This window comes from Heterodontus francisci, chromosome 1 (genome assembly GCF_036365525.1).
Source record: "Heterodontus francisci isolate sHetFra1 chromosome 1, sHetFra1.hap1, whole genome shotgun sequence".
Taxonomy (NCBI): Eukaryota; Metazoa; Chordata; class Chondrichthyes; order Heterodontiformes; family Heterodontidae; genus Heterodontus; species Heterodontus francisci.
The window spans coordinates 113,902,774-113,924,505 of record NC_090371.1 but is presented as its reverse complement, the minus strand read 5'-3'; the positions used below and the strand labels follow the sequence as shown (position 1 = coordinate 113,924,505).

At 44.2% G+C, this 21,732-nt stretch overlaps 1 protein-coding gene across 2 annotated transcripts in view; it reads left to right on the top strand.

The window, feature by feature from the left end:
• The first annotated feature begins 3,977 nt into the window (after positions 1-3,977).
• The window catches only part of slc7a2 (solute carrier family 7 member 2), a 268,766-nt gene continuing 251,011 nt past the window's right edge, over positions 3,978-21,732 (top strand). Inside the window, exon 1 of one of the 2 annotated variants that reach the window (XM_068034690.1) lies at positions 3,978-4,087. The gene's annotated coding sequence lies outside the window, so the exon portion shown is untranslated. The other variant, XM_068034675.1, reaches the window with a different exon arrangement.

Below are 21,732 nucleotides of genomic sequence, written 5' to 3'. Positions count from 1 at the left end.
TTCTTTGTCTCTTCTCTGGTTCAGTCTCTCTAGTTCTTTTGCTTCTGTTTCCTTTGGTACTCTATTTGCTTTCCTTTCTGTCTTTTTTTATTTTGCTTTCATTTCAGTGGGAGGTGATGGATAGTGAGGCAATGCTACGATGGGAAAAGGAGCCACCGAATCTGCAGCCATTGAGATGAGGAGTTTAAGGGAGAAAAAGTCACTTAGAGGTTTCTTTTCTGTCCTTCTTCAACCATTTATGATTTATATTTTTCACTAACCATTCCCCTTCCTATCACATCCTGTCTCATAAGTGTTAGAAATTAGAATTTCTGTCTCCCAAGTATAAAGCTTTGACCTTTTCTAGCCATCAAAAAAAAATAGTGTACTAATTTGTTGGTTTCAAAATTCAACTACTGATTTTTTTGAAAATTGAGAAAAACACTACATAATGAATTATGATCAGCACAATTAGAAAATATTATTGAGGAAGTGGAAAGGACTTAGAAAATGGTAGTAAACATATTGCATAGTTGAACTTTTAGAGTGGGACATCAATGTTTTCATCCCTTCCGCAGGGTTAATTAATTCCACAATGCATCTGACTTTGCAAGTGCTTACCCTGAACAACTCGTATATCTTGGGATTACTTTGACCTCAAACACAATATTTCTTGTATTTTTATAATGCCTTTATACTAGTAAAATGTCCCAAAGTGCTTCACGAGAGCATTTTCAAACAAAATTTGATACCAGGCCACATAAGGAGATATTAGGTCAGGCTTGGTCAAAGATATAGGCTTTAAGGAGCATCTTAAAGGAAGAGAGAGAGGTAGAGCAGGGGAAAGGTTTAGGAATTCCAGAGCTTAGGGTAAGGCAGCTGAAGTCTCGGCCACCAATGATGGACTGATTAAAATTGGGAATGTGCAAGAGGCCAGAATTGGAGGAGCACAGAGATCGTGGAGGGTTGTAGACTTGGAGGGGTTACAGAGGTAGGGAAGGGTGAAGCCATGGAGGGATTTGAAAACAAGGATAAGAATTTTAAAATTGAGGTATTGCTGTATTCAAGTACTGAAATTACATAACAATTCCAATGGCTAGATTTGCATAGACTGTCTTGTCCTCCGAGAAGCAGTAAAGAAAATGTATAGTCTACTGTTACAAATCTTTTCAAAAACAATTAATTGATGACAGATTATCATGCCCCAATAAAAATAAACAGTGCCTTTTATAACTAATCATAAGATCATAAGAAGTAGGAGCAGGAGTAGGCCGTCCGGCCCCTCGAGCCTGCTCCGCCATTCAATAAGATCATGGCTGATCTTTTTGTGGATTCAGATCCACTTACCCGCTTTCTAAATCTGTGTGAAATAATATTAACCCTCATTTTTACAGTTTTGTTATACATTATGTAACAAAAATGCGTATAATCTGTTTCATAAACTAAAATATAGATTAACCTAAGATTTATAGGTAGGGTGAAGCACACTGCTTCCCTTGTATTGCAGTTTTCCTATCTAATCACAATATAAGCTCGGTTGCAACTCCCTTTGTTGATCAGTTTATTTCATAAGCACTCATTGTAGATGGTTTTATTTAACATTTGGTTGTTATAACAAAAGAAGCAGAGAAGAAGTGGTAAAAACAAAATTTATTTATTAAAAATATGAAGTTATACAAAAAACAAAAAGAAACAAGAATTGAAAGACTTGAGAGCTTCAGCACAGAAAATAGAAGTGACCGTTTTATTTTAAAGATGAAAGCTGAGTGAATATGGTCCTCAACAGCAGTAAGATATTTATAACACTATGTATAAACTCTCCCTGGTTATTTGATTCCAAATTTAGTCAAACTACATGTTAGCTTAATTGCCATTATATGCCATTGCTCATGGGCTAAAGGAACGGGACACATGCATGGAAGGTAATAAAGATGCACGATTAGGCTGAATTTCAATTGCATGATTTTTAAAAAAAAATTAATTTATGTGGAAAGGAGAAAGCACAGGAAAAGAACAGAAAGATCAGGCAAGAAAAAGAATTATAGTATAGTACAAAATTCTGTAAAGTGCACCAAAATGTGCACAGAACCAAAATTCCCTTTTGAAGCAGGCCACGTCAGAATACATTTTGCAGGACTCATTTTCCCTTTCAAAAAATTTTTAAATCCACCACAGTAAAAATTATTTCCCGCACCTCTACCCTCACCCCTTCCCCTCCCTCCCAGAACCGTGACAGGGTTCCCCTTGTCCTCACTTTTCACCCCATCAGCCTCCATATCCAAAGGATCATCCTCCGCTATTTCCGCCATCTCCAGCGTGATGCCAGTACCAGTCGCATCTTCCCCTCCCTTCCCCTGTCAGCATTCCAAAGGGATTGTTCCCTCCGTGACACCCTGGTCCACTCCTCCATTACCCCCACCACCTCGTCCCCGTCCCATGGCACCTTCCCCTGCAATCGCAAGAGGTGTAATACCTGCCCATTTACCTCCTCTCTCCTCACTACCCCAGGCCCCAAACACTCCTTTCAGGTGAAGCAGCAATTTACTTGTACTTCTTTCAATGTAGTATACTGTATTCGCTGCTCACAGTGTGGTCTCCTCTACATTGGGGAGACCAAGCGCAGACTGGGTGACCGCTTTGTGGAACATCTCCGCTCAGTCCGCAAGCAGGACCCTGAGCTTCCGGTTGCTTGCCATTTCAACACTCCCCCCTGCTCTCATGCTCACATCTCTGTCCTGGGATTGCTGCAGTGTTCCAGTGAACATCAACGCAAGCTCGAGGAACAGCATCTCATCTACCGATTAGGTACACTACAGCCTGTCGGACTGAACATTGAGTTCAATAATTTCAGAGCATGACAGCCCCCCATTTTACTTTCATTTTTAGTTATTTTTTCTTCCTTGTTTTTACATTCTTTTTTGACATTTTTTACAATCTTTTTTTTTGCATTTATTTCATTTCATCTTAGTTTGTTCAGTTTGCTTACCCACTGTTTATTTTCAGGTTTGCACTTGCTGCTGTTCAATATTCAGTGTATTAACACCTAATCTGTACTAATGCTTTGTCTTTCAACACACCATTAACATATTGTTTGCCTTTGCTCCATGACCTTTTGGTCAGCTATGTGGCCTGGTCCAATCTAGACCTCCTTTGTTATCTCTTGCCCCACCCCCACCTCACTTGCTTATAACCTGTGACTTTTGTAATATTTGTCAGTTCTGAAGAAGGGTCACTGAATTGAAACGTTAACTCTGCTTCTCTTTTCACAGATGCTGCCAGACCTGCTGAGTGGTTCTAGCATTTCTTGTTTTTATTACAGTAAAAATTATATTGTGTATGGTCATGGCAAGTTCATGACACCCTGCACTCCCATTGTGACGAAAAGAAAAACTTGCATTTATATAGTGTCTTTCACCACCACAAGACATTCCAAAACGCTTTACACTTAATGAAGTATTTTTGAGGTGTGGACTCTGTATAGGAAGCTCAGCAGCCAATTTTACACACAGCAAACTCCCTCACTACTGCTTTGAAGCATCAGCCTTGGAGTTTTTTGTGCTCAAGTTCTGGAGTGAGACTTGAACCCAAAACCTTTTGACTCAGAGAAGTGTTACCAACCAGGCCGTGGATGACGCTTGCACTATCCGCATATAATGCATGAGGCCATTGTGTTTCGTCATTCACAGAACAACTGCATTGTGAAATGTGATGTCGAAATACTAATAAAAACCTTGAAATCCAAGGGAATAAAAAATGTAAATGTAACTTTATTCAGTGACTTTGGAAACCTTTATTCAGGGTTGTTTTTTTCAGTTGGTTGCAAGAAAAAAGCATAACTGGGTCAATAATTTAAAGCTCTGAAAATACACAATACTTCAACAAACATAGTTTACCCAACGGGAATGTGAAGTCTATTTGAGAAGCAAGGTCACCTCAGTTTTGATGACCTGTTGCTTCTGGTTGGATTTGAGAGTACTGGCAGTGCTGGTGTAGAGGGTGGGCACCGCCTCCTCGCCTACTGCCTGGAGAGGCTGGGCACGTGGACGCCCTCACTTTATATCTGGCAGCAATTGTCGGCGTTCACTTTGGGTGAGATCGTGGAGCAGAGGTAGGAGTGGAAACAACTGTGTGTATCCGTCTTTGGAGATTGGTGTAGCGTACTTTTTTAATAGGTTACCGCACTTTCGGGAATCGTTTCTTGTTACCTGTAGGTGCACTTTTGAAAGAAAAGTAAGTTATTCATTAAGACTTGTAATTCTATTAACAGAAGGGGCGATTGGTGGCTGTGTTTCCACCTTATAAATACTGCAATCTCTTTTTCGCTCCTTGCTGAAGTGTTTGCTTGTGTGAGGAAACTACGAGACAAACTTTCTAGTAGATGGTTAGCGCCGACTTCTCCTCAGTAAATTGTGTATGTAGTTTTTGATAAGTTTATGACTACTGTGCAAAAGCAGTGTGTTAGAGTAAACTGTCTAAGTAGCCTGAAGGGTGTGACGATGCTTGTGTTTCAAACCGTATGCATCTTTAGTTATTATTGCCCACGGCTCACACACTTCGCGGGCAACTTGGCACGGAATTAAAGTTTGTTATTGTGTTCCAGTAACTCGCATGCATTGTACGCACTTTAAATACTTCTACACGAATTGTACTGACGGTGGGGTCGAGAGCAGCTTATTGTTGAATCGGCCAAGGGGGATTCAGGAGGTTGAGCCCAAACGACACATTCAAGTCAAAAAATATTTTTGTATTTATCAAAGAGAATGCTGGAAATGCTCAGCAGGTAAGGCAGTATGTGTAGAGACGGAAACAGAGGTCGATGATCTCGGAACTGTTGGAACTGAACAAATTTGTTTGTATGTTCTTTGGCTTTTTAATGTGTTTAAACAAGTTGGTTTATTTTTTCTGCCTCCCCTTAATTTCTTTCTTTACTGACTCCTGATTGACAACTGGGGGAGGGGGTGGGGGTGGGGAGATAATTTTCCAAGTACACACTTGTGGTGGGCTAGGTTTCTTGTTGCAAGACACATACACAAAATTTAGGCAATGGTTCCACAAGAAGGTCATTCTTGATGTGTGAAGCTTGAGGGTGAGTGCCAGCATTGGTGTGCATCACATTGATGTGTAGTCTTGTCCTCACAACAAGGGGTCCCATTTTAACCCTTTCAAAATCCATTAACTTACACAATTAAAACTGGGCCCCAAGGAGTCTGTATTGATTTTTGGCTGGCCGGCCACCCATTTCCAAGGACAAGATGGCCCCCAAGAATTTGAGGCGCTGGTCTTATTTGCATTTGGTAAGCGAGCTTGCTGAGGCGTCCAGTGCAGCTGATTGGATTGAGGCCTCAAAATTGGGCCAGGACAGCTGGCCACGAGGTTGGTAGCGATCATATGCCTCTTGAGCCAACAAGAATTCAGCACTTGCCTTTGGTGGCCGCTTTGTTTCCATAGGTATGGAAAAATGTATAACATGATCTCAAAATATGCAACAAATCATAGCCAGAATCTTGAGTAAGTTCAAGAAGAGTGACATGCTAAAAATATGAAAATGTTGATATTATAGTACAAAGATTGTATCAGTAGAATTCACTTGGAAACCGATATTTTATAGACAGTAAACCACTTGTAATGCAGATGATGCAATTCACTTGATGTGTGATCATTATCATTCAGTTTATTTTTCCTAGACTACCAGTTCTGGTGTGTATGCTCTATGTTTGTGCAGTTTGCATTTGTAGATATTTTTGTTGATAGTGTGGGTTCAGGAGTCCACTTTCAGTGGTACCTTTACTGACATGAACTTTTAGTTCAATATGGTAAAATTGTATTTACAGTTTAAATTCAACATGGATTACTATGGATTACATATAATCTATGCATGTGATATCTCCAATTGAGCCAGTATGATTTTAAAATCAGGTATGAAGGCTTTTTTATTTCAGTGGAGTGCAGTGTAGTGCAATTTGTACACTTAAATGTAGATGCAAGTGCAAAAAAATTGTGTTCTTTTCTGTTGATATTAGGTGACTGTAGAAAGATATTGGTACTAATTTAACTACTTTAGGGTGGTGCAGTGGTTAGCACTGCAGCCTCACAGCTCCAGCAACCCAGGTTCAGTTCTGGGTAGTGCCTGTGTGGAGTTTGCAAGTTCTCCCTGTGACTGTGTGGGTTTCTGCCAGGTGCTCTGGTTTCCTCCCATAGCCAAAGACTTGCAGGTTGATGGGTAAATTGGCCATGGTAAATTGCCCGCAGTGTAGGTAGATGATATGAGAATTGTGGGGATGTGGTAGGGAACATGGGATTAATGTAGGATTAGTATAAATGGGTGGTTGTTTGTCGGCACAGACTCAGTGGGCTGAAGGGCCTGTTTCAGTGCTGTATCTTTCTATGGCTCTATAAATAGGTTTAAGCCAGGGTTATATCTTCACACTAGAAACAAATTTGTTCAGTACATCTGCAAAATCATTTTGAATTGGGGGTGCTAGTACATTGTACTCATTGTTGTAAAATTGACAACATATTGCCAGCTATTGCAGCCATTGTGAAAGGGGAGCTGTGCTCATACTGGTCACTGACATTAATCTGGACAGGGAATGATAATACTCCTACATGGAATTGCATAAAATATACAGCACAGGAACAGGACACTTGGCCCAACCATTCCATGCTTCACACGAGCTGCCTGCAATGTTTGTAACCCTTGGAAATAGTTAGATTTTTCTTTGAGTTTTCTCCCTTTCTCTTCAAAACCTTGCTCTGCTCAAGCAGTCATTCATAAGTTTTGATCACTGTTGGGACATCACTGTTAAGCCTGTTAAGATAAAGGGATCAAAGGCTATGGGGCGAAAGCGGGAACAGGTTACTGAGTTGGATGATCAGCGTTGATCATAATGAATGGCGGAGCAGGCTCGAAGGGCCGAATGGCCTACTCCTGCTCCTATTTTATATGTTTCAGTCCTCACCAAATACAAACATGCATACTTTCTGGCTGAGCTTACTGCATAGGAGTATTTCCTCTTTTCTGTCTTTTTAATGTAAGGACATTAGTGCCAAACCTTCAAGCATTTCAGCTAATCCAGTACTCTACAACCTGAGTCATCACGCATGCAAAGTACCACACACCGAGCACCCCGCAACAGGCATGGTTGAATAGTGGCTGTGTTATTGACTTGTGATCCAGAGGGCTGGACTATTGATCGCGAGGCATGAGCTCAAATGCTCCCACAACAGTTAGTCTCAGTAATGGTGACTGAAATTATTGGACTGTCATAAAAGCCCATCTGGTTCACTAATGTCCTTTAGGGAAGGAAATCTGCTGTCTTTACCTGGTCTGGCTTTTATGTGACTGCACACCTGCAGCAATATGGTGCACTCTGAAATGGCAAGAGAGGAACAGTCTGAAATGGCAAGCTACTTGGTTGCCTCAGTGGCAATTAGAGATGGACAATAAATGCTGGCCATGCCAGCAATGGCTATATCCTGTGAATGAATTAAAAACACTGATCCTCACTGTATTCTACTAGTTCCCTTTGGCTCTGCAAATCAATTTTAAGATCCTTCTCATTTTCAGACCCCCCCATGACTTCATTCCATACAATCAAGAAAATCGTTTTAAGCCATACTTCTTGACCTGTAACCTATTCCATCTTGACTAATAAAATTATTTAATGAGAGGTCAGAGGATTCGTGCACTTAATTAGCCCAGAATTCATTTTGATTGAATTAATTGTGAATCAGGTAGTTAGTTTTCAAGTACCCTTCTTGGAAATAGTGCCCAAAAAATAGGTGTGATGCAGAATCAAAATGAGCACTATTCCTTTGCTCCAATTTTGAACCTGAATAATGCACACCCAGTTTCCTGTATGATTTTCTGGCATCTGCATCTGATTGTATTGTGTTCTACACACTTCCAATACAATGTAAATTTTATGAAAATTAATGTCAGATGACTTCTAATAGTACTGAGTGTAATTCAGAGGCAAACTGACCCCATAAAAGCCTGGTGCTACTGACACCTGTACAGCTGTCAAGGTGTTTCCAGTCCTAAGTAATAGACTATTTTGTATGGAAATGTCATTATTCATCACCTTTTGAACACAAAAATCATGATAATGCTTCAGGACTTGTTTCTGAATGTGGTTAGAAGTGTACACTAAGTGATGGAGTCTGCGTTTAACAAAGTGTCACACCCCCTTTTGAAATGCGGCTTATTTGGCAGCAGACAAGGAGCAACATCCTCATGGACTCATGACAGTCATTTGCCTGGCCATCTCCTACCACAGAGTAGGAACTCCCAATCACTACCACACCCCGCCCCCCCCGCCACACCCCCCACCCCCCCACTTCATGTCTTGCTGTTTTGTGCCACGTGTAAATAAAAGCCAACACGCTGCGCCTATTCTTATATAGTTGTCATCCCTTTGTCTCCAGCTTGTTTAGTTTAGAGATACAGCACTGAAACAGGCCCTTCGGCCCACCGAGTCTGTGCCGACCATCAACCACCCATTTATACTAATCCTACTCTAATTCCATATTCCTACCACATCCCCACCTGTCCCTATATTTCCCTACCATCTACCTATACTCGGGGCAATTTATAATGGCCAATTTACCTATCACCCTGCAAGCCTTTGGCATGTGGGAGGAAACCGGAGCACCCGGAGGAAACCCACGCAGACACAGGGAGAACTTGCAAACTCCACACAGGCAGTACCCAGAATTGAACCCGGGTCGCTGGAGCTGTGAGGCTGCAGTGCTAACCACTGTGCCGCCCATGGTACAGCCCTCTTACCAGACCCTCCAGGGCAAACTTTGGAGGTCTCTCAACTGCCGTCATGCCAAGCATGGCACAGCAGCACGGACTCTTCACTGGATGGAATCTTTACATGCACTTGTAGACCACTGTCACACAAATCACAGCTTCTGACAATTATAAACTTGCCATAATTCCTCAGAAACTGAAACAGTTAAATTCCTGACCATTACCTGCAAAAAAAACCCAAAGATATTCTGGGTTTCTTGTTGGTGCTTCCATGTGACCCACCCCTTTAATATTGCTGTTGCTTCTAAAGTCCAGATGGCTCTAGAATTCTCATAGTGCTCTATAAAGTGGCTTCAGACGAATAGGTGAAAGGATTTTGATGCCTGTTTCAGGTGCGGGCACTGTGCGTTAGCTTTTTTTGGCCTTTACTAATATCATGGGCAGTGGAACCATCTGACTCATAATGTGTTTGCACCTTTTACCTGCCATATTTGGGGCTTAGGCTATTTAGAGGTTGAAAAACAGGTGCTGGATGGCCAAATATCTAGGCCCTAACCTTTGGCAACACCTATGCAGTCATATTCAGCTGGCCTCAGACACCGGAAACATCAGAAGAATGTATGATGGCATTAAGAGAGCTTTTGGGCCAACCATCAAGAAGATCGCCCCCCTCAAATCTAAATCAGGGGACATAATCACTGACCAACGCAAACAAATGGACCGCTGGGTTGAGCACTACCTAGAACTGTACTCCAGGGAGAATGCTGTCACTGAGACTGCCCTCAATGCAGCCCAGCCTCTACCAGTCATGGATGAGTTGGACATACAGCCAACAAAGTCGGAACTCAGTGATGCCATTGATTCTCTAGCCAGCGGAAAAGCCCCTGGGAAGGACAGCATTACCCCTGAAATAATCAAGAGTGCCAAGTCTGCTATACTCTCAGCACTACATGAACTGCTATGCCTGTGCTGGGACGAGGGAGCAGTACCTCAGGACATGCGCGATGCCAATATCATCACCCTCTATAAAAACAAAGGTGACCGTGGTGACTGCAACAACTACCGTGGAATCTCCCTGCTCAGCATAGTGGGGAAAGTCTTTGCTCGAATCGCTCTAAACAGGCTCCAGAAGCTGGCCGAGCGCGTCTACCCTGAGGCACAGTGTGGCTTTCGTGCAGAGAGATCAACCGTTGACATGCTGTTCTCCCATCGTCAGATACAGGAGAAATGCCGCGAATAACAGATGCCCCTCTGCATTGCTTTCATTGATCTCACCAAAGCCTTTGACCTCGTCAGCAGACGTGGTCTCTTCAGACTACTAGAAAAGATTGGATGTCCACCAAAGCTACTAAGTATCATCACCTCATTCCATGACAATATGAAAGGCACAATTCAACATGGCGGAACCTCATCAGACCCCTTTCCTATCCTGAGTGGCGTGTTCTTGCACCCACACTTTTTGGGATTTTCTTCTCCCTGCTGCTTCAAGTCTTCAGAAGAAGGAATTTTCCTCCACACAAGATCAGGTGGCAGGTTGTTCAACCTTAAGAGCGAAGTCCAAAGTACGGAAAGTCCTCATCAGGGAACTCCTCTTTGCTGACGATGCTGCTTTAACATCTCACACTGAAGAGTGTCTGCAGAGTCTCATCGACAGGTTTGCGGCTGCCTGCAATGAATTTGGCCTAACCATCAGCCTCAAGAAAACAAACATCATGGGGCAGGATGTCAGAAATATTCCATCCATCAATATTGGCGACCACGCTCTGGAAGTGGTTCAAGAATTCACCTACCTAGGCTCAACTATCACCAGTAACCTGTCTCTAGATGCAGAAATCAACAAGTGCATGGGAAAGGCTTCCACTGCTATGTCCAGACTGGCCAAGAGAGTGTGGGAAAATGGCGCACTGACGTGGAACACAAAAGTCCGAGTGTATCAAGCCTGTGTCCTCAGTACCTTGCTCTATGGCAGCGAGGCCTGGACAACGTATGTCAGCCAAGAGCGACGTCTCAATTCATTCCATCTTCGCTGCCTCCGCAGAATACTTGGCATCAGGTGGCAGGACCATATCTCCAACACAGAAGTCCTCGAGGCAGCCAACATCCCCAGCTTATACACACTACTGAGTCAGCGGCGCTTGAGATGGCTTGGCCATGTGAGCCGCATAGAAGATGGCAGGATCCCCAAAGACACATTGTACAGCAAGCTCGCCACTGGTATCAGACCCACCAGCCGTCCATGTCTCCGCTTTAAAGACATCTGCAAACGCATCTTGAAGTCCTGTGACATTGATCACAAGTCGTGGGAGTCAGTTGCCAGCGTTCGCCAGAGCTGGCGGGCAGCCATAAAGGCGGGGCTAAAGTGTGGCAAGTCGAAGAGACTTAGACGTTGGCAGGAAAAAAGACAAAAGTGCAAGGGGAGAGCCAACTGTGTAACAGCCCCGACAAACAAATTTTTCTGCAGCACCTGTGGAAGAGCCTGTCACTCCAGAATTGGCCTTTATAGCCACTCCAGACGCTGCTCCACACACTACTGACCACCTCCAGGCGCTTAACCATTGTCTCTCAAGATAAGGAGGCCAAAGAAAAAAAAAACCTTCAGCTTGATGTTTTTATGGGCAGCACAAGGCAGAATTTTGAATTTGATGCCAGACTCACTTGAATTCCATGGGATGTAGCATGGATAAGAGCCCAGGTCTTCAGTATTAATTCAGGACTTTACTGTCGATGCTAATTGTATTCTTGGCATTCTCACTCTGTTACTGTTCAGCCTCTGAGGACAAGTTTTTACTATTTTCTTGCCTTGCTGCTACCATTGATTTTGGAGCAAAGGTTTGAAACTTTCATATTATTAACTTATGAACTTACTCTAAATCGCACCAGTAGAACAGGAATGCAACTTGTACAGTCAATATTTACAATAATCTCCTTAGGTTCATTTGAACGTCTTGCTTACTGCCTCGTTGTTGCAGTTGGCTACTGTTGCTTGGTGACTGCTGTTGCTGCTGACTATTCCAGGTCTCTGTTCCAGCTCCCGCCCGATCACTTCATTCTCCTTGTCTCTTCGACTCATTATGTACTGTAAGGAGAGCTGATATTACTGTCTAGCCAAAAATTACACTTTTTCAAAATAATTTCTCTCTGGTACATTGAATAACTTTATTGGTGCAGCTTCCTGCTCTCACCCCAGACTGGAAAATGTAATCAACTTTGCTTCCAATTTCCATCCCTACCTCGCCGTCACATGGTCCATCTCCAATTCTTCCGTTCCATTCCTCAAGTTCTCTGTTTCCATTTCTGAGGATAGGCTTTTCACCAATATGCACTATAAGCCCACTGACTCCTACAGATTACTCCTCCCACCCTGCTTCCTGTTTCCATTCCATTCTTCCAGTTTCTCCGTCTCTGTTGCATCTGTTCTGATGATGCCAACTTCCATACCAGTGCTTCCAGTGTGCCTTCTGTTTTGCTCAACCGAGGATTCCCGTCCACTTGACCATGTTCATCCTCTTTCCTGCATTTCTGCTCTCGTCCCTTCCTCTTCCTCCCAGAACCAGCATCGGGTTCCCCTTGACCTTGCCTTGCACCACACCAGCCTCCACATTCAGCGGATCAGCCTCCACCATTTCTGCCACCTCCAACATGATGCCACCATCAAACAAATAACACACAAAATAGCAGGAGTAGACCATTTAGCCCCTCAAACTGGCTCCACCATTCAATACAATTATGGTTGATCTTCTACCTTAACTCCACTTTCCCTGCCCACTCGCCATATCCCTTGATTCCCTGAGAGATCAAAAATCTATACATCTCAGTCTTGAATACACTCAGTGATGGAACATCTGCAACCTTCTGGCATAGACAACTCCAAGGATTGACAACCCTCTCTCTGGGTGAAGGAATTTCTCCTCATCTCAATCCTAAATGATTGACCACTTATCCTGAGACTGTGCCCCTATATTCTAGTTAACCCAGCCAGGACATTCAACCTCTGTGTGTGTCTACTATGTCAAGCTCCTTCAGAATCTTGTATGTTTCAATGAGGTCACTTCTCATTCTTCTAAACTCCAGAGATTTTGGTCCCAATTTACTAAGCCTCTCATCATAGGAAACCCCTCTCATCCTAGGAACCAATCTAGTGAACCTTCTGTTTACCACCTCTTAGGCAAGTATATCCTTCCTTAGATATGGAAACCAAAACTGTACACTATACCCCAGGTGTGGTCTCACAAAAGCCCTATACAATTGTAGTAAGACTTCCCTTGTTCTTCTACTCCAATCTCCTTGTGATAAAGGCCAACATGCAATTCGTCTTCCTAATTGCTTGCTGTACCTGCATGCTAACCTTGCGATCCTTGTACCCATACACCCAAGTCTCTCTGAACATCAACATTTAGAAGTTTCATACCTTTCCACAAAATTCTGCTTTTCTATTCTTGCCAAAGTTGATAACCTCACCCTTCCCCACATTATACTCCATCTGCTACCTTGTTGCTCACTCCCTTTAAACTGTCTATTTCTTTGCAGCCTCTTTGTGTCCTCGCAGCTTACTTTCCCAACTAGCTTTCCCATCAGCAAACTTAGATACATTACTCTTGCTGTCTTTGTCTAAGTCATTAATATAGCTTGTAAATAGCTGAGGCACCAGCACTGATCCTTGCAGTATTTCACTAGTTACACCTGCCAACTTGAAAATGCCCCATTTATCCCTACTCTCCGCTTCCTGTCTGTTAACCAATTCTTCATCCAGCTAATATATTACCCCAACTCCAATGGTCCTTATCTTGGATATTCACCTTTTGTGTGATGTCTTATCGAATGCCTTTTTGGAAATCCAAGTATACTATATCTACTACTTTTCTCTTTATCTACCCTACTATTTATATCTTCAAAACGCTCTGATAAATTTGTCAAAGATGATTTCTCTTTTGTAAATCCATGTTGAATGTGTCTGATCATACTATGATTTTCTAAGTGTATTGTTAAGACTTCCTTAATAGTTGATTCCAGCATTTCCCAACAACTGATGTCAGGCTAACTGGCCTGTAGTCCTTCCTTTCTTGAATAGTGGTGTTACATTTGCTAACTTCTATTCTGTTGGGACTGTTCTAGAATCTAAGGAATTTTGGAAAATTATTACTAGTGCATCCACTATCTCTGCAGCTACCTCTGGATATAGACCATCAGGTTCTGGGGACTTGTCAGTTTTTTAGTCCCTTAAGTTTCTCCAATACATTTTTCTCTGCTGATATTAATGACCTTAAGTTCCTCACTCTTATTAGCCCCTTGGTTACCCTCTCTTTCTCATATATGTAATTTGTGTTTTCTGCTGTGAAGCCAAATGCAAAATATTTGTTCAACGTTTCAGCCTCATGATAATTTCGTCATTCCTCCTGATAATTTCTCCTATCTTTGTCTCTAAGGGGCCAACTTTTACTTAAGCTACTCCTCTTTTTAGATACATATAAAAGCTCTTACAATCTTTTGGTTGCCCTTTGCTGGTTTCTAAAAGTCTGCAAAGCCTCAGATTTACTATTATTCTTTGAAACATTATAAGCCTCTTCTTTTAATCTAACGCTGTCCTTAACTTCCCTAGAAAGCCCAGATGTATCTTTCTTGCTGAGCTTTTGTTTTTTAATGGACAGCATTTTTGTTGAATATTTTGAATTATTTCTTCAAATATCTCCCATTGTTTATTTAGTGTCCTACCTTTTAGTCTATTTACCCAATCAACCTTAGCAAGCTCTCCTGTCATACCTATGCAGTTGGCTTTAAGTTTAAGATTTTTGTTTGGGACTGGAGCATGTCGCTTTCAAACTTAATATGGAATTCAGTTGTATTATGGTCACTTTCCTAGAAGATTTTTCACTATGCGATTATTAATTAAACCTGCCTCATTGCACAATACCAGATCTAATAGCTTTAGCTCTAGTAGGTTCCACCACACATTGTTCCAGAAAACTGTCGCAGAAGCATTCTACAAACTCATCTTCCAGGCTATCTTTGCCAATTTGTTTTGTTGAGTCTGTATGAATATTAAAGTCTCCCACAATTTTATGTTGCCTTTTATTGTTTGGCATCCTTCCATCTATGAAAGATGATGGACATGCAGCAAACAATTCATTTGTATGGGGTATCTTCTCTTGGTGCACCTTAGCTGATGGCTGTGAAGGCCAATCCTTGAAAGGCATATTCTGCCACAAGTGCACATGTGAAGCTGCTAAGAGATGCTGGATTTTGTTTTCGGCATTGGCCAAGCTGCTGTAGCTACTGGTCATTGTGGTAGTGCATTGCTAGTCCACAGGTTGTGCCACCATTTCCCTCTTACACCAGCTAGTGACTCCCGGGTGCGATAGTTGGCACATAGGGCCTTCATGTAAGCATTCTTGAAGTGGAGCTTTGGGCACCCCACAGGTTGTCTGGCCCTGGCTACCTCACTATATAGAGTTTGCTTAGGAATGCTACCGTCTTCCATCCTACGGACATGTCCGATCCACCAAAGCAGCTTCTGTTTGATTTGTGCCAACACACTTGGGAGCTCTGCCTTTGAGAGGATTGTTGCATTTGTGATTTTCTCCTGCCTGGCTAAGCCCATAATGCACCGCAGGCAGTGAAGATGGAAATTATTGAGCTTCTTTTCTTGGTAGCTGTAAGTCACCCATGTTTCACAATTATACAGCATGGTGCTGAGAACTTATAAACCATCAGCTTGGTGTTATCCCATGCACGTTTGTGAGTCGGCCAAATGTAGTAGCTACTTTCCCTGTGAGTGTATCGATCTCTGCATTAAGGGACAGATTGTCTGTCACTGTGGTCTCAAGGTAAACCTCCAATTATTTCTTGCTAAATGCTCTGTCTAATGGTATAACTACTGTTAGGGGGCCTATAATTCATTCCCACCAGTGTTTTTTGATCCTTGTTATTCCTAATCTCCATCATACTGGTTCTACTTCCTTATGTTCTGAGCCAAGATCCTTTCTTGCTAATGTCCTTACGTTATCAGGGCTACTCCTCCTCCTTTTCAGCCTGTCTTTTCAAAATGTTGGGCTGCATTTTACTAATAGGCCGTGGGTCCCGACATCAGGACTGGAAGCGGATGCGGCATTGGTTGGAGCAATGAACGGCTGGTCGAACGCAATTAAGCGGCGGCCAGGCAATTGAGAGTTAGGAGACACAGGAGCTCTCCAGTGAGAGGACATAGGTAGCAGCATCAGGAGACACTGCAGAAGCTCAAAGCACCATATTTAAAAGGTTGGCAACCCAGTGCTCAGCACTGCCAAGGAACTGAACGGAAGCCTGTAGGAAAAATGGCAGAAGAAAGATCCTGGGTGGCACCAGGGTTCATTGATGCCTCCCTCAAGATGCTCCTCCAGGCTGCAAGGGAAAGGAGGGAAGTCCTTTTTCCCCAGGGATGGGAGGAGGAGACCAAGCAAGCCAGGATGGAGATAGCAGAGGAGGTCAGCAGCCATGGGGTCACCCACAGGACCTGAATCCAGTGCCAGAAAAGGGTCAATGACCTGATTTCGGTCTGCTAAGGTGTGTGCTCTGTACACTTGCAATCCTTTGGGCCTAGCTTATGTCGGAGTGAAAGGCTAAATTTGGTGGAGAGCGAGACCACCCAGCGATGGCAATGGTGTCAGGCTGTAAAAAGGAAACCCAGCGGTTGCAGCCACAGAGCAGGCTGTAAGGAAGATAACCAGTGGTGGCAGCCTCGAGCCTCCAGAGAGAGAAAGGAGACACCTGCTCTTGGAAGCCTGATGCAGCAAAAGGCTGTGAAGACTTGAAACTATTTTGAAAGTTGAAGCTTGTGGAGAAGTAGAAGACCTGCAGGATCACCTGACAATGCCTTATTTACTGACCACCAGGTTGGAAGTGTTGTGACAAGTGAGCGAAGAGGACATTGATTTTTGAAAAGGCCTGGGAGACCCAACTCCTTGCAACCGGGAGGAGTTTGGGACTTTTAACCACAAAGATTTCACCAGCAAAGAGGACTGTAACATATAAGTGTGGTGTGAGGTTTTCAAATATTTTAATAAATTTGCAATTTGGGATGTTAGCTACTTACAAAGTACTATTTAGTTAATAGGGGTTTCTTTTTAGTTTAGTTTTAATAAGAGTCTTCAAATGTGAAATCTTGTGTAATCCTTGAAATTGATCTGGGGTTCATATCTTGTATTTTAACGTTAACAGTCTCACTGAGGTTGTAACACCTGCATAGTTCCTTGAGTGTGGTCCCATGCAGGAGGCATACGTGTATCTCCATTATGGCTCGCTGGACTATCATCATCCGAGGTCTGGGGCTTTTCCCCGCTGGGAGACTAACTTTGTTCATCATTGTCTACAGGAGAAGACCACCCACAAAAGGAAGGAATGTACCAAGACTGGTGATGAAGTGCCTTATCTCCATGCCCTCACCCTAATGGAGGAGGAGACCATGGAACTGGCAGGGCAACTAGGAAGCTGTGCCATAGCTGATGGTGAGGCAGGGCACCTGCCCAAGAGAGTGAGTGAGCATCTCCTGGGGCACAAAGGTGTATTTGGTACCAAAGAGTCATGCTGTGCATGTGATCACCACTGCCTCAATGGAGCTGCACAGTAGGGCAGACCCTAATTCTTCAATGTGTATGGTTTCTCATGAAGATCAAGATGAATGACAAGAGAGAGAAGCTGAAGAGACTGTGGAATAGTTGGCCACCTCAGGAGAAGGAGGGAGCCTCAGAAGGTGCACCGTCACATCATTCCCCCACAGCCATTCTCGCATCAGTGGGGGGTTGCATGTGTTAAGATTCAGGCACACAACCTAGTCACCACAGCACAGACCTACCCAGGCCAACTTACTGAGGCCATGACTGACCAGGCCAAGTCGGAAGACTGTGGGAGGTCAGGCTCATGCTGATGACATGTCTCTGGTGTTGGATGCAACATGGAAATGCTGCAGCTGCAGGAGAGGTCAGGCAACATCTGGCAAAGATGGATGATGGAGGAGTCCATCCAGGTCTTGGGTGCTGCACTGTCTCTGCCAGTTGTGTGACTGGCTTCCTCCATTGAGAGATTGGCGACTCTCATGGAGAGCCACATCTTGCAGACAAATCAGTGGTTTCCAGAGATGCGTGCAGACCTGCACACTGTTGCTTTGGTGATGAGCTCCATGTATCACATGGAATTTCCATGAGGTCCACGTCCCTCTCAGGTCAGCAGGGAGGTACAGGTGTGCCTTATAAGGTGGGAGGAGCAGTTGCCTGCTGCATCTGGGGGCTCCTCTCTGGGTGCTCCTGGTTTGGACAGTAGCTCCAAAGCCCCTCTGCCTGTGATGCCAGAGCCTCCATCATCCTGCCAACTGAGATTGTTCCTGCAGCTTTGCAGGAGGCCCTCAGTGTGCCTGGGCCCTCCAGGCCTCAGGCAGCCACAGGATGGCTGTCAAGGTCATCCCAGCTAGGGTCAGCCAAGTCAGCAGTCTGCCTCCACCTTAGCAGATAGCACAGGGGAGCACCACATAACAGCACCCAGAAAAGATTTATAGAGAGCATCCAGATGGACTTAGACCATCGCAGGTGAAGATACAGTTGAAATCAGTCATAGTATGTTTGCAGTGACACAATAAAATCAAGATGTTCACTCACTGCATCTCCTTTCTTTTGTTGATGCCTTTTGGGAATTCATTTAAACCCTTCCTCCCAAGGGGCTGAAAGTGAGGGACCAAGTAGTGAGCGCTCAATGCTTCCACCTTGCCACAGTGTGAAGTACACCTGGGTGCTGCAGTATCAAAGGAAGAAGGCGACGACAGGGCTGCTTATAGGTAAGGCTTTATTGTTGCGATTCCAGAAGGTGGTAAGACTTGAAGGAAATGTAAATGTATAAAGGCGTCTTGTGCCTCGCTTACGCGTATCTCATGACACCTTTCCTGCAGTTCCTGCTGCCCTTCATCTGGCACCGCCTGGGCATCATCCTGCTCCACATCCTCAACATCAGAGGATGTATTGTGCTCCACGATATCCTCACTGGTCAACACCTCCCTCTCTAGCATTAGATCGTGTGGTGCACAGCAGACCACCACAATACATGAGACCCTCACCGAGACATACTAAAGGACTCCACCGGATCAATCCAGGCACATGATTCTCATCTTGAGTACACCTATGGCCTGCTCAATTATCACTTGGGTTGACCCAGGGCAAATGTTGTACCTCTCCTCTACATTCGTGTGTGTGTCCCTTTCGGGCGTCATGTCAGTAGCCCTTGCCTCCAAGGATCAATCCCTGAAAGTGTGCAAGGGCATGGAAAGGTTCTGGCACCTGGGACTGCCTTAGTTTGTTGGTATCGTGGCTGCTTCCTGGGAATTGTACACACACCTGTAAGATCCAATGGTGGTGATCAAAGGCCAGTTGCACATTGAGGGAGTGGAAGCCCTTATGGTTAATGAATGCTGCAGGCTGGTCAGTGGGAGCCTTAACGCCATTTATGTGCAGTCGATGACCCCCTGCATCTGGGAGCATCCAGTGATAACCCTCTTAGCTTGACTGTTCAGATCGGTGTGGAAGTGCCCATAGTCGCTGGCCCTCCTGAACATGGCATTGGTGACCTTGATACAGCAATTCGCCGCAGACTGGGAGATTCCACACATGTCTCCAGTGGATCCCTGGAATGATTCAATGGCATATAAGTTTAGTGCAGTGGTGACCTTAAGCACCACTGACATTGGCTACCCACCAAGTCCTATAAGCCTCCGCTCATCCTGCATCATGACACATAGATCATTGACAGCCTCCTTGGAGAGGCACAGTCTTTGGCGACACTGCCACTTGGACATCTGCAGGTAGTGGAGCCTCAGCTGGTAGACCCTCTCTGGAGGCTAGCTTTTGTGCCTTGGAACCAGCTGGCATGTCCCTCTGCATCCTTCTCCCACCTCCTGTTCCTAGGCTGGCCCTCGTATGTGCAGCAAGATGGCGGTGGTGCCCTGCTGTTTCATTCTCCTCCCTCTCTAATGTTCCTCTTCCTCTTTGGGGTCTCAAAGCCAGGGTGAATGAGGCCCATGTGAGGTTGCCTCTCCCTTCAGGTGAAACAGACCTTCCACCCTCCCTTTACTTGTGACTTTCGATGAGTGGCACTATCCTGATGGCACCCTGGTATGGCTGCCCCATAGAGCTGACACCTTGGCCTCCACGCCTTAGTGTTTCCCAATGCTCTCCCTCCTCCACCTTTCCTGCCAAGCGACGCTTCCTCACTTGATGGCTTCCCACTGAAGCCAACATTGAGCTCCTGTCTCCTTATCAACCAGCCATCAGAAAAATTCAAAACGGTGAATAAAATTGCAGTGTATTAAGGTGTTGAGTACCTTAATTGGCTTCCCATCTCCTGATTGTGTGAAGTCTGCCCTCCCTCTGGAAGGGACATCACGACATCAGACGTCCTGCCTGACATCTTCCATCCCTCATTTATGGCCCCACCCACCTCTGTTCCTGTCTCAAACTGCCCCTTAAAATTCAGCCTGTTGTGTACTCTGGAATATTTATTTCCTAACCTTGGTCACCTTGTAAACATGTCTCTGTCATGACGATTAGATCTAAACCATTTATCTGTACTTGTGGCGCTAGTTCATCTACTTTATTATGAAGGCTTTGTGCATTCAGATGAAGAGCCTTTATTTTTTTTTTCTACAACTCTTTGCATGGACCTATTTCACTGATGTACTATTACCAGCCTCCTCTTCTGGTTCTTTTCCATACATTGCAATTTATGTTCCCACACATGAGAAATGATGCTTATGTTTTTATTTTTCTTTAAATCTTCTCCTTAATCTTGAAGGTACTGGACATAGTTCTGCAGGCTTTATTGAGGAGATGTCATTCAAGAACTGATAAGTGAATTGCTCCCTCAGAGACATAGTAATCTCCAAGTGCAATTGTGAACTTATGTAAGAATTCAACAGGTAAGACAGTGCCATCAACATATTTGTAAAATATTGACAAAGTGGCATGTTTTCCCTGATGGCTTAATGACTCACTGTATATCATGGTGTCAAGTTGAGCCATACGGAATGGGATCTACCCACCCCCAACCTGACTTAATCCTTAGTTTGTGCTGAGTTAGCCAATTCTAACCAGTGGTGGTGGGACATTGAGTTGCCTTGGCATCTCTGGAGTAGGGAGGGGAGAGCAAAACCAGCAGGAATTCCTCATCTTGCTGGATATATTCATGCCTGCCTCTGATTTGCACTGCCCCTTACCCTCCCCAGTTGAATATTCTCTTTGACAAATGTCTGGACAAATGTGAGGTAATGCATTTTGGAAGATCTTCCGGACAAATGTGAGGTAATGCATTTTGGAAGATCTTCCGCACAAATGTGAGGTAATGCATTTTGGAAGATCTAATGCAGGTGGGAAGTATACAGTAAATGGCAGAACCCTTAGGAGTATTGACTGGCAAGAGATCTGGGCATACAGGTCCACAGGTCACTGAAAGTGGCAACGCAGGTGGATAAGGTAGTCAAGAAGGTATACGACATGCTTGCCTTCATCGGTCGGGGCATAGAGTATAAAAATTGGCAAGTCATGTTGCAACTGTACAGAACCTTAGTTAGGCCACACTTAGAATATTGCGTGCAATTCTGGTCGCCACACTACCAGAAGGACGTGGAGGCTTTGGAGAGGGTACAGAAGAGGTTTACCAGGATGTTGCCTGGTTTGGAGGGCATTAGCTATGAGGAGAGGTTGGATAAACTTGGATTGTTTTCACTGGAACGACGGCGGTGGAGGGGCGACATGATAGAGGTTTACAAAGTTATGAGCGGCATGGACAGAGTGGATAGTCAGAAGCTTTTTTCCAGGGTGGAAGAGTCAGTTACTAGGGGATATAGGTTTAAGGTGAGAGGGGCAAAGTTTAGAGGGGATGTGCGAGGCAAGTTCTTTACACAGAGGGTGGTGAGTGCCTGGAACTTGCTGCCGGGGGAGGTGGTGGAAGCAGGTACGATAGTGAGATTTAAGAGGCATCTTGATAAA